Source organism: Bubalus kerabau, chromosome 2, assembly GCF_029407905.1.
Source record: "Bubalus kerabau isolate K-KA32 ecotype Philippines breed swamp buffalo chromosome 2, PCC_UOA_SB_1v2, whole genome shotgun sequence".
Lineage (NCBI taxonomy): Eukaryota > Metazoa > Chordata > Mammalia > Artiodactyla > Bovidae > Bubalus > Bubalus kerabau.
The window spans coordinates 126,715,148-126,728,070 of NC_073625.1; the positions used below are offsets into that span (position 1 = coordinate 126,715,148).

Below are 12,923 nucleotides of genomic sequence, written 5' to 3' on the forward strand. Positions count from 1 at the left end.
AGCCCCTTCCAGAACTCCAGCCTCCTTCCCAGGGTTCAACCTGGCCATCTGTTCACCCAGACCTACCCTTTCTGGAGCTGAGCAATTTCAGAGTGAGCTGCAGATTAAGCAAAGCAAACTCTTCTACAATCACTTAATCCTCATGCTACTTGCTATTATTGGTAAGAAAAGCAAGAGTAAGAAAGCATTAGTTCTGGCCCTGAGTCTAATGTTTAGCTAAGGTTTGTGGACAACCGATTTCCATCAACAAGTACATCCAACTGGCTCACAGTCTCCCTTTGACCTATAGTAAATTCTTTATAATGTTACAAATGTGAATTCAATTCCTAAACTTATTGGGGAACATTTTTAACTGAATCTAAAGTTTCAACCTGTATGTTATTATTGTGTCTGGGTGGATAGTGTTTGTTTTTAAAGTAATTGTTGTTTTCTTAGTGCCAAAGAAATGTATGTTTAATCTTGAAATTTTAGAAAATGTAGCTGTCAAAAGAAGGGAAAAAAGTTACCCTCTCTTGTCCAGCCAAGATAACTACAGATAACACACCCTTCCTGGTTTTATTTTGTTATCTGGACTTTTTACAAAGATCCAATAAAGTCATGGTTTAGTAATCATATTAAAAGTATATGCCTCTGAACCCAAAAGCTGAACAATTAAGTCATCTTCAACTCTTTTTTTTTTTTTTTTTCAAATTACAGATTTGTTGTTGCTGTTCAGTCGCTCAGTCATGTCCAACTCTTTGCGACACCATGGACTGCAGCACACCAGGCTTTCCTGTCCTTCACCAACTCCCAGAGTATGCTCAAACTCATATCCATTGAGTCAGTGATGCCATTCAACCACTTCATCCTCTATCGTCCCCTTCTCCTCCTGCCTTCAATCTTTCCCAGCATCAGGGTCTTTTCCAATGAGTCAGCTCTTCACATTAGGTAGCCAAAATATTGGAGCTTCAGCATCAGTCCTGCCAATGAATATTCAGGGTTGATTTCCTTTAGGATTAACTGGTTTGATCTCCTTGCAGTCCAAGGGACTCTCAAGTCTTCTTCAACACCACAACTCAAAAGCATCATTTCTTCAGCATTCATCCTTCTTTATGGTCCAACTCTTATATCCATACATGACTGCTGGAAAAACCATAGCTTTGACTATATGGACCTTTGTCAGCAAAGTAATGTCTCAGCTTTTTAATATGCTGTCTAGTTTTGTCATAGCTTTTCTTCCAAGGAGCAAGCGTCTTTTAATTTCACGGCTGCACTCACCATCTGCAGTGATTTTGAAGCCCAGGAAAATAAAGTCTGTCACTGTTTCCATTGTTTCCCATCTAATTGCCATGAAGTGATGGGACCAGATGCCATGATCCTCATTTTTTAATTTTTTTACTTTTAAGCCACCTTTTTCACTCTCCTCTTTCACCTTCACCAACAGGCTCTTTAGTTCCTCTTCCCTTTCAGCCATAAGGGTAGTGTTATCTGCATATCTGAGGTTATTGATATTTCTCCTTACAATCTTGTTTCCAGCTTGTGCTTCATCCAGTCCAGCATTTCACACGATGTACTCGGCATAGAAGTTAAATAAGCAGGGTGACAATATACAGCTTTAACATACTCCTTTCCCAATTTTGAACCAGTCTGTTGTTCCATGTCAAGTTCTAACTGTTGCTTCTTGATCTGCATATAGATTTCTCAGGAGGCACGTAGGTGGGCTGGTATTCCCATCTCCTTAAAACTATGGGGGAAATCCATAGTTATTTCCATAAGACACAGTCTTAGAAGTCAAATTGCAGAGTCAAAGAGTTTCCAAATTTCTCGGGCTTTTGAACAGTCTTGGCAGGCTCTCTGCAGAACTATCATACCACACAAACTCCCAGGAGTGGAGAACTCTACCCATTCCTCTAACACTCCTCTCCTACCCCAGCCTCTCCCTTACCCACACCCTTGCTCACCACATGTAACATTTCTAGTGGAAACAAGTGTAGAGTTTGGGGCACCCAGGTTTTTCATATTTCATACTCACACTCAGCTTGCTGCTGCTGCTGCTAAGTCGCTTCAGTCATGTCCGACTCTGTGTGACCCCATAGACAGCAGCCCACCAGGCTCCCCCGTCCCTGGGACTCTCCAGGCAAGAACACTGGAGTGGGTTGCCATTTCCTTCTCCAATGCATGAAAGTGAAAAGTGAAAGTGAAGTCGCTCAGTCGTGTCTGACTCCTGGTGACCCCATGGACTGCAGCCCACCAGACTCCTCCATCCATGGGATTCTCCAGGCAAGAGTACTGGAGTGGGGTGCCATTGCCTTCTCCACACACTCAGCTTAGGCCAAGGCTAAAACAAGAACGAGGATGAGAAAATGAGTTCCCCTAATCAAGCTTTGTGGAGGGGAGATGCATGAGTAAGAATTGGTACAGAGGGAAAAAGTGAAAAATCCAATGAAGAAAGGAATGGTGTTACACAACGATATTGTCCAGAAGAAAGAGACCCTGACATGCTAAGAGAAATAAGAGGAAGCACGGATGCTGGGAACTGACATCAGATGAAACTGAAGTTGAAGTGAGCCATTTGAGGGGTGCAAATGTCAAAATCTCACAAAGATTCATGGCAGAACAGAGCAAACAACAAAGGAATCAGGCAAGATAGAAAAACAAAAAAATCACCTGTGGCATCTGTGCACTTTGCTGCTGTCTGTAATTAATACCAACAAAACAACCAAGAGCCAGAGTCACTGTGGGGAAAGTGAACCAGGCCAGGAAGAATTACTGCCTGCAAACACAGCTGAGCTTGTGGCTATCTGGGAGCCTACCAATAAGGAACCTTCTCCAGGAAATAGGAACAAAGTGCCCCCAGGGCCAGAGAACCAAGAAAATGCTTACCTGCCTGCCTCATTTACATGAAGGAGGCCCCTACTCTCCATCTCTCTCTGGCCAGCCTCTCATAACTTGTCTTTTGCTCCAGGCCAAACCTTCAGTGATAAATGGTTAATATACCATGTAATCTGTCTAAAGAGACTGAATGGATTTCTGTGTCCCCGTGACCCAGGCAAAGACCAACCCTGCTGTCTTTCCACCCCATGCACCGTGCACTCTGGCCACAGTCTTCTGCAGACAACTGAGGAAATGTGAGGTCCCTTTATTGTTTTCTAAATCCTTTGGAAGATGGCTTGCAGACCTCCCATATTACTCAAATAGGCAAGTCATTCTATCTGCCTACCCTCCTGCTACCCACTTACAACGCTTGGGCCTCTGTTTATGGACAAAGGGTAGAACTTTGACTTTAAAGCAACTCACTATACTATGGAGCAAAGATAAGTCTCTTCGACAAGTGGCACTGGGAATGCTGGACAGCCACATTGATAGAAATCAATGAAGTTAGACACACCCTCACACCATACATAAAAATAAACTCAAAATGGCTTAAAGACTTAAATGCAAGACATGACACCATAAAACTCCTAGAAGAGAACACAGGCAAAACAGTCTCTGATATACATAGTACCAGTGTTTTCTGAGGTCGGTCTTCCAAAGCAATAGAAAAAAAAAAGCAAAGATAAACATATGGGACCTAATCAAACATATATATACTTTTGTACAGCAAAGAAAACCATAAATGAAAGGAAAAAACCACCTTCAGACTGGGAGAAAATATTTGCTCATGATGTAACTAACAAGGGCTTAATTTCCAAAATATACAAACAGTTCAGACAACTCAATAACAAAACAAACAAACAAAAAAATCACACAACCCAGTCGAAAAGGCAGAAGACCTAAATAGACATTTCTGTAAAGAAGACATACAGGTGGCCAATGGGCACATGAAAAGATGTTCAACATTGCTAATTATTAGAGAAATGCAACTCAAAACTACAATGAGGTATCACCTCACACCAGTCAAAATGGCCATCGTCAGAAAGTCCACAAATAATGAATGCTGGAGAGGCTGTGGAGAAAAGGGAGCCCTCCTACACTGTGGGTGGGTGGGAATGTGACTGAGTCCAAGCTCATGCTGCTCACCACAGGACAGGCCAATCAATCAAGAGATGAGTTGTTGTGGCAAAGAATAACAACTTCATTCAGAAAGCCAGCAGACAGAGAAGATGGTAGACTCATGTCCCAAAGAACCATCTTGCCTGAGTTAAAATTTAGCCTTCTTTTACACTAAAAGGGGAGAGAGTAAAGTCAATTATTTTCTGGTCACTTCTGGATCCCAGTCAGCCTCCCGAGGGAATGTGTTCTTTCCTTCCTTCCTGAAGTCATTCGCAGATGGGCCTCATCAGAATATTTCCTATGAGCTAGACAAAAGTATTTTAGCCTAAGACTCATTATCTGGGAGGCAAGGTTCCCTGAGATGAGCCATTATGCATAATTTAAGCTTATAGGCAACATCCCTTTAATAACTAACTTGTATTAGAATACAAAGGTTCTTCCCTGTTACAGGAATGTAAACTGGTGGAGCCACTATGGAAAGCAGTATGAAGGTTCCTTGAAAAACTAAAAGTAGATTTACCATATAATCCAGCAATCCCATTCCTAGTCATATATCTAATTTGAAAACATATATGCACCCCAGTGTTCAAAACAACACTATGTTAGTCAGCCATCAAAAAGCATGAAATAATGCCATCTGTAGCAACACGGATAGACCCAGAGGTTATCATACCACATAAAGTAAGTCAGAGAAAGACAAATATCACATAATATCACTTATATGTGGAATTTAAAAACATGATGCAAATGAACTTATTTACAAAATAGAAAAAGACTCACAGACACAAAGGCAAACTTATTGTCAACAAAGAGGAAAAAGGTGTAAGGGAGGGAGGGATAAATTAGGAGTTAAGGATTGGCAGACAAATTACTATAAATAAAATGGATAGATAACAAGGTCCTACTGTGTAGCATAGAAGACTATATTCAGTATCCTCTAAGAAACCATAATGGAAAAGAATATGAAAAAGGAAAAAAAATATATATATATATGAATCACTTTGCAATACACCAGAAACAACACAAAATCGTAAATCAACTATACGCCAATATAAATTAATTAACTAATAAACAAAAGCAACTCTCCCATAAATAAGGGAGTTGGATCAGTCAGATGCTTTCAACATTGCAACTATGAAAAAAAAGACCACAGTCAGTTGGCGGTAGACTCAGAGCTTAAAGGAAAGGTAGTGAGCACAAGATGAGAAGCAAATGCCACACGTGAGATCAGGTGACAAGCCTGTGGGGCCCTGCAGAGGGAAAGGAAGCTGGTCAACAAAGAGAACAGGGCAGAGGCCCGCAGAGAGACAGACAGGAAACCCTGCATCCCCAGAGAAGGTAGATGCTTGGAAACTTTCTAGTGGCTGCAAGGCTCATCTGTACTTTGTATTTTCCTTCCTGTAATCCCTTCAATGGACCCCTGAAGAGCTCGGTGTAGACCAGCCCTAGGGATCCCAGCTGCCTCTGACCCACTACAGCCTTAAAGGGCTGTGAGACCGGAGGGCCTCAGTTGTGTGATAGGGCTGTAGCCATCCACTGCGGCTGCTCAGAAGCGTGTTTTTTTTTTTTTTTTTCCACTTCCTTTTTTTCACTTCCTTCCAAACACTGTAACTACGCTTTTGACAGATGAGGCAATGGGAAAGAACAGTTCTGGATTGCAAGTGTACTTTGCAGAAACATGAGAAATAAACAACAGAGCTTGTTATTTATAACCAACAATAGAGACTTCGGGTTTTTCTTTATAAGAATTTTCTATTAAGTGGCTTAAACCAACTCTTTCTATCACCCTATGGGGATCATACATTCAGCTGATCCCAGGGTCTCCTTGCAGCCCCCTTGTCCCTGAGCCCCCTATATACTTATGTGCTTCCTTGTAGTTTCAGTACAGTGCCCATTTAAAGCAGGACACCACTGTGATCTGCATCTTCTGTTCCTGGAACCCCCTCCCACCCCCCAAGGATCATTGGCTTGACATCACAAGACGTAGTTTCACTTCTCTCCCCCAGCCAACCCACCTCCTTCCTCTTCCTCAGGGTCTATTCTCCACATGATCTCTTTCTGCCATCATTCCTGCCCACCCAGGCCCTATACCTTATAGCCTCTGGCAACTAATCCCCCTCCTCCTCTGTGCGAAGTCAGACACAGAAGCACTCAAACCAAACTCTAACAAACAGACCAAATGAGAGTCTGCCTAGACCTCATGAACTCCCACATGCTCCCAGTAAGTGTGAGGTAAATGGAACCCTCACTGTGTGAGGCCCTGACTCCAGACCAACTCCAGGACTTAAAGATCCCACCCACAACTAAAGAAGTTCATAAAATGAGCCAAGAATACAGCCTAAGAAATTCACAGCCCAGCATACCCGCAGGTGAGCCTCCTCCTGGCAAGACATTAGTAAAGAGCTCAGTTTTGAGTCAGAGAATGAGAGAGCTAGAGTTAGAGCCCTGTTCCCAGGTCCCTGGCTTAAATGAACAATCACCACAAGGCACACAGGAGCCTTGGGGTAAAAGATAATCCTATTAACCCTGGATCCATTATTCCACATTATCTGGGATGGGAGCAATTGTTCTGTGTTTAGACTTGGAAGCTCAGCAAGCTAAGCACTTTATCGATCCTTAGGCCTAAAACATTCCAGGATCTGGGTCTCCACAAGTTTGCTGAACCCTGCAGTCTAATCAAAAGACACTACACTCAAAAAAATACAGTAAGAACTTTTGCTACAATCAGCAAACTTCATGGATTATTTGCACCACCACCCCCCAAACTCCCCCCTCCCAGAGCTCTTGCCCCTACGGGATGGTTCATCTGTGGGGCCTGGCCCCTCTACATTATGGGGTGCCCACCCTAGACTAAGGGTTATCCAGTGTACCTCTTCTTTTGTTTAAATATATCAGTAATGACTATGTACCAGACACTTTATGTAGTAAATTATTCATTTATTCCTCACACCCTCCTATGAGACAAGGAATGTTTTCTCTATTTTCAAATGAGGAATCAGAGCTTAAGGATCTAGCCCAGGCAAAAGCTGGCAAGTGACTAAACCAGAATTCCATACACTAGCCTGCCTTCCCCTCCAGCGTTTGGGGAGAGCTAGGCCAAGCTCTTTCAGTAAAAGAGCTGAAATTAAAATTGAGTTGAGCACAGCATATACAGGTTCTGACAAAAAGAAAATGGAGTGAAAAGTGATTTTCCAAGAACCAGAAAAGGGAAGTTCTTTTGCCACCGCCATATGCACACTATCCAAAGGAGGGTGCTCCTGCTCAGAACTTCGACTGTGTTGTTACCATATTCTCTGCAGCGGTCACTCCATTTTTACCCTGTTTATTTCAGGTGCCAATCTGGATACATGATGAGATGCTAAGCCCTCGAAATACATGATTTCAGGCCTTGCCCCATTCCTCCACACCCCTAATTTCTGCTGCTCAAATGCAATGACTCTCAACCCTTTTATTTACTTCTGGTTACATCCGTCTATCTAAATAGCCTGCTTATATGGGTGTATTTTTTTCCAGTGTTAGATATTCTCCACTGACTTCCTACTACAGAAAATGAGGATTTAGCTCTTTTTTTAACCACATCCTACAGACCTCTTCTCCTTCCCACATTCTCCTAAAAGCTTTATGCCATTTTTTTTTATTAATTCAATGCTAGAAGCTTCATCATTATGACCAGATAAATGATTGTTCACAGCTGAGCCATGGAGCCATGTTATGATTAATCCCTTTTGTGTACATTTCTTAGTTGTCATTTCTGGAGGCCACTATTGGCTCTTCTGTTAATTTACTGAATTTTCTAGATAGCTATCACTAATTTAGGCCTCAACTTTTCAATAATTCTTTTTTTGCTGTTTTTAGTTTCTTGGAGCTCTCCCCTCTGGAAACTTCTGTTCTCCTACTCCAACCTGAGCTGGTTGCTCTTGGAGCTGAAAGGAAGAATTCATTTATTTCTGTCTTAATTTACTCTCTAAATGTGAAGGAACATATCCATAATAGCTTCCTTCAGAAAGGGAAGTAAAATAATTGAGACTTCTCATACATGAAAATGCCATTGTCCCACCCTTACATTTGATTAATAATTTGTCTCTGTATAAATCCTCAGTTGGAAACAAATTATCTCAGAATTTTAAAGGTGTGGCTTCATTCTCTTCTGGCTTCTAGCATAGACTAAGATTCTTATCTTAGATCTTATATATAATCAGTTTGAGGTTGGTTTTGTTTTTGTTTTCCTGTGCCAACAGGCTTTTCTTCTTTCTACTATCCCCCCAACAATGATATGCTTTGGTATCTGTCCTTTTTCATTCTTAACTCTGGATACTCAAATGAGTTTTTTAATCGAGAAGCCATGTCCTTCAGTTCTGGGAATTTTTTTTCCCCATTGTTTCTTTGATGACTCTTCCCTTCTATTAGCTCTATTCTCTTTTTGTATAAGTCCTACTATTCAGATGTTGAACTTCTTAGAATGATCCTTTCTTATTTTTCACTTCACAGCCTTTTTTTTTTTACTTCTTACAAGGTTTCTTCAACTTTATATTCCAAACCCTCTCTCAATTCATTTATTTCTGCTATCATACTTTTAATTTCCAAGAGTTCCTTCTTATTCCCTGAATACTCGTGTTTTTTTTTTTAGTCTTTATTTTTATTAATGGGATAGTGAACGGTTATTGCTGAACCACACAAAGACGCCGGGATTCTTGGCCTCCGGAGGAGAAGAATTCAATCCAGGGCCAGAGACGAGGCTTGATAACTCAGAGCTTTTGCATAATAAAGTTTTATTAAAGTATAAAGGAGATAGAGAAAGCTTCTGACATAGGCATCAGAAGGGGGCAGAAAGAGTACCTACTTGCTAGTGTTAGCAACGGAGTTATATACTCTCCAGTAATCCAAGAATGTCTGGAGGTTGTAATGACCTCACCAGACTTACTCCCATAATTTACATTTTAAGATAACAGAATTAGCCAAAAGGTTTAATCCAGAGACTGTCTTCAGGCAGGATAAATTATTGTTATATAATCCTTGTAAAGATCAGACCTACTCTCATAATTTGATTATATTATATTATATTTGATTATATTATACTCAGATTGATTATATTCTTTGCAGCCAAAGATGGAGAAGCTCTATACAGTCAGCAAAAACAAGACCAGGAGCTGACTGTGGCTCAGATCATGATCTCATTGCCAAATTCAGACTTAAATTGAAGAAAGTAGGGAAAACCACTAGACCATTCAGGTATGACCTAAATCAAATCCCTTATGATTATACAGTGGAAGTGAGAAATAGATTTAAGGGCCTAGATCTGATAGATAGAGTACCTGATGGACTATAGACGGAGGTTCATGACATTGTACAGGAGACAGGGATCAAGACCATCCCCATGGAAAAGAAATGCAAAAAAGTAAAATGGCTGTCTGGGGAGGCCTTACAAATAGCTGTGAAAAGAAGAGAAGCAAAAAGCAAAGGAGAAAAGGAAAGATATAAGCGTCTGAATGCAGAGTTCCAAAGAATAGCAAGAAGAGATAAGAAAGCCTTCCTCAGTGATCAATGCAAAAAAATAGAGGAAAACAACAGAATGGGAAAGACTAGGGATCTCTTCAAGAAAATTAGAGATACCAAGGGTATATTTCATGCAAAGATGGGCTCAATAAAGGACAGAAATGGTAGAGACCTAACAGAAGCAGAAGATATTAAGAAGATGTGGCAAGAATACACAGAAGAACTGTACAAAAAAGATCTTCACAACCCAGATAATCACGATGGTGTTATCACTCACCTAAAGCCAGATATCCTGGAATGTGAAGTCAAGTGGGCCTTAGAAAGCATCACTACAAACAAAGCTAGTGGAGGTGATGGAATTCCAGTTGAGCTATTTCAAATCCTGAAAGATGATGCTGTAAAAGTGCTGCACTCAATAGGCCAGAAAATTTGGAAAACTCAGCAGTGGCCACAGGACTGGAAAAGGTCAGTTTTCATTCCAATCCCAAAGAAAGGCAATGCCAAAGAATGCTCAAACTACCGCACAATTGCACTCATCTCACACGCTAGTAAAGTAATGCTCAAAATTCTCCAAGCCAGGCTTCAGCAATATGTGAACCGTGAACTTCCAGTTGTTCAAGCTGGTTTTAGAAAAGGCAGAGGAACCAGAGACCAAACTGCCAACATCTGCTGGATCATGGAAAAAGCAAGAGAGTTCCAGAAAAGCATCTATTTCTGCTTTATTGACTATGCCAAAGCCTTTGACTGTGTGGATCACAATAAACTGTGGAAAATTCTGAAAGAGATGGGAATACCAGACCACCTGACCTGCCTCTTGAGAAATTTGCATGCAGGTCAGGAAGCAACAGTTAGAACTGGACATGGAACAACAGACTGGTTCCAAATAGGAAAAGGAGTACATCAAGGCTGTATATTGTCACCCTGCTTATTTAACTTATATGCAGAGTACATCATGAGAAATGCTGGGCTGGAAGAAGCACAAGCTGGAATCAAGATTGCCAGGAGAAATATCAATAACCTCAGATATGCAGATGACACCACCCTTATGGCAGAAAGTGAAGAGGAACTCAAAAACCTCTTGATGAAGGTGAAAGAGGAGAGTGAAAAAGTTGGCTTAAAGCTCAACATTCAGAAAACGAAGATCATGGCATCCGGTCCCATCACTTCATGGGAAATAGATGGGGAAACAGTGGAAACAGTGTCAGACTTTATTTTTCGGGGCTCCAAAATCACTGCAGATGGTGATTGCAGCCATGAAATTAAAAGATGCTTACTCCTTGGAAGGAAAGTTATGTCCAACCTCGATAGCATACTGAAAAGCAGACATTACTTTGCCAACAAAGGTCCGTCTAGTCAAGGCTATGGTTTTTCCTGTGGTCATGTATGGATGTGAGAGTTGGACTGTGAAGAACTCTGAGCACCAAAAAGTTGATGCTTTTGAACTGTGGTGTTGGAGAAGACTCTTGAGAGTCCCTTGGACTGCACAGAGATCCAACCAGTCCATTCTGAAGGAGATCAGCCCTGGGATTTCTTTGGAAGGAATGATGCTAAAGCTGAAACTCCAGTACTTTGGCCACCTCATGCGAAGAGTTGACTCATTGGAAAAGACTCTGATGCTGGGAGGGATTGGGGGCAGGAGGAGAAGGGGACGACGGAGGATGAGATGGCTGGATGGCATCACTGACTCGATGGACATGAGTCTGAGTGAACTCCAGGAGTTGGTGATGGACAGGGAGGCCTGGCGTGCTGCGATTCATAGGGTCACAAAAAGTCGGACATGACTGAGCGACTGAACCGAACTGAACTCCCATAATTTACATTTTAAGATAACGGAATTAGCCAGAAGGTTTAATCCAGAGACTGTCCTCAGGCAGGATGTATTATTGTTATATAATCCTAAGGAATGTAGAGGGGGGAAAAAATGGTTTGTCCTTCCTTCCTTCTTGAGAATTCCAGACCCCTCTCTTCTTGGGGACCCCTAGACTTCTTATCAACCTGCCTAGGAAATGACTCTCTCATTCCCCTTTTCTTTTAGGAGAATTACGTTGCCAAGGGAAAGGGGCATCGTTTTCATTCCATAACTACTTCCTGCTGTTTAGGGGCCCAGTCCCTAAATTGTTGAGGCAAAATATTCTCCTAACCCTCATTTTGAGGGTCTCTGATCCAGGGGGCCCAAGTAATAGTTGGAGGAGGCTGTGGCACTCATAGGAGCTTGGACAACCATTTGTAACTTAAAAGCTTTTAGACGGTTAGAAAACCCCATTATAGTTACAGACGTAACGCAAAATAGTCATTAAACCAAGTTAAAATCAAAATGAAAAGTCACATTATGTCCATAGTTATATCAGTCCATCTTAAGATTGTTAGATGTCATCAGTTTAAGAAGAGGCATCACATGTGATTGTTGTTGAAGGTATTTGCAGACTTGGACAAAGTCTTTTCCTTGAAGTGGCGATGTCCACCACGGGAAGCCTTCCACTGACGAAGAGGGGAGCACTCCACAGACCCAGCAGTTAGACTGATTGTGGAATTCAGTGTAGGAGTGCGTCCAGGACAGGAGGGCATTGTCTTGAGGATCAAACGGCAGACTCAGGATTTTTGGAGTCAGCAGAAGTAGGCTCACATAGATTATCAGGCCCATCTTTTGGCTCGTCCAGACAGTCCCATTACAGAAGTGGATTGGGAAGAAAGTGGGCCAGGGGCTTCAGTAAGCACAGGGTAAGTTGTCCCAATATCTAATAGGAAATCAACGGATTGGCCCCCCACAGTTATTGATACCTGGGGTTCCTCAGGTGAAATTAGGACAGGAACTTGTGTGGGGACCCCCAGGCACCTTCAGTCCTGATGGTCTTGAGAGTCCGACCTCTGAAACTTACACCTCTGGGGGCAGTCTCTCTTCCAGTGTGGTCCTTTGCAGACTGGACATGGAGCCCAAGGGTGGCTTAGATGCCTGAGGGCAATTCTGCTTGAGATGCCCCTCCTTTCCACAGTAATAGCAAGCCCATCCCTTTTCACCTGGGTCCCTGTGGGCATTTTTCTCAGGCTGTTTAAGAACGATTCTCATAGCCATTGCAAGGGCGTCTGCCTGTTCATTTGTCTTTTTCTGCCTTTCTTTCTTTTCCTCATACTCCCTACCATAATAGACTGTGTGAGCCAGTTGTAACAGAGTATCTAAAGACTGATTTGGTCCATACGCCTGTTGTAATAGCTTACAGCGGATATCTGGAGCCCACTGAGTGAGAAATCTATCCTTTAAGATCACTTTTCCCTCTTCACTTTCAGGATCAATCTCAGTGAATCTGCGAAGGGCTTCTCTCAGTCTATGTAGGAATTTACCAGGAGCTTCCTTCTCCTGTTCTATGTTTGCCAATTTGCTATATTTTAGAGGCTTAGAACGCACCTGCCTGAGTCCTTCAAGAATACATCTGACATGAAAGCAACCTAGATGTCCATCAGCA

The 12,923-nt window shown here is 42.0% G+C and overlaps 1 protein-coding gene across 3 annotated transcripts in view; it reads right to left on the bottom strand.

The window, feature by feature from the left end:
- ST6GAL1 (ST6 beta-galactoside alpha-2,6-sialyltransferase 1) overlaps positions 1-12,923 on the bottom strand; it is a 147,892-nt gene that overhangs the window by 104,501 nt on the left and 30,468 nt on the right. The window contains exon 1 of one of the 3 annotated variants that reach the window (XM_055568769.1): positions 2,012-5,535. The exons of 1 other annotated variant lie outside the window; for it this stretch is intronic. The gene's annotated coding sequence lies outside the window, so the exon portion shown is untranslated. Of the gene's footprint in view, positions 1-66; positions 532-2,011; positions 5,536-12,923 lie in introns of those variants that run through there. One more of the 3 variants, XM_055568768.1, reaches the window with a different exon arrangement.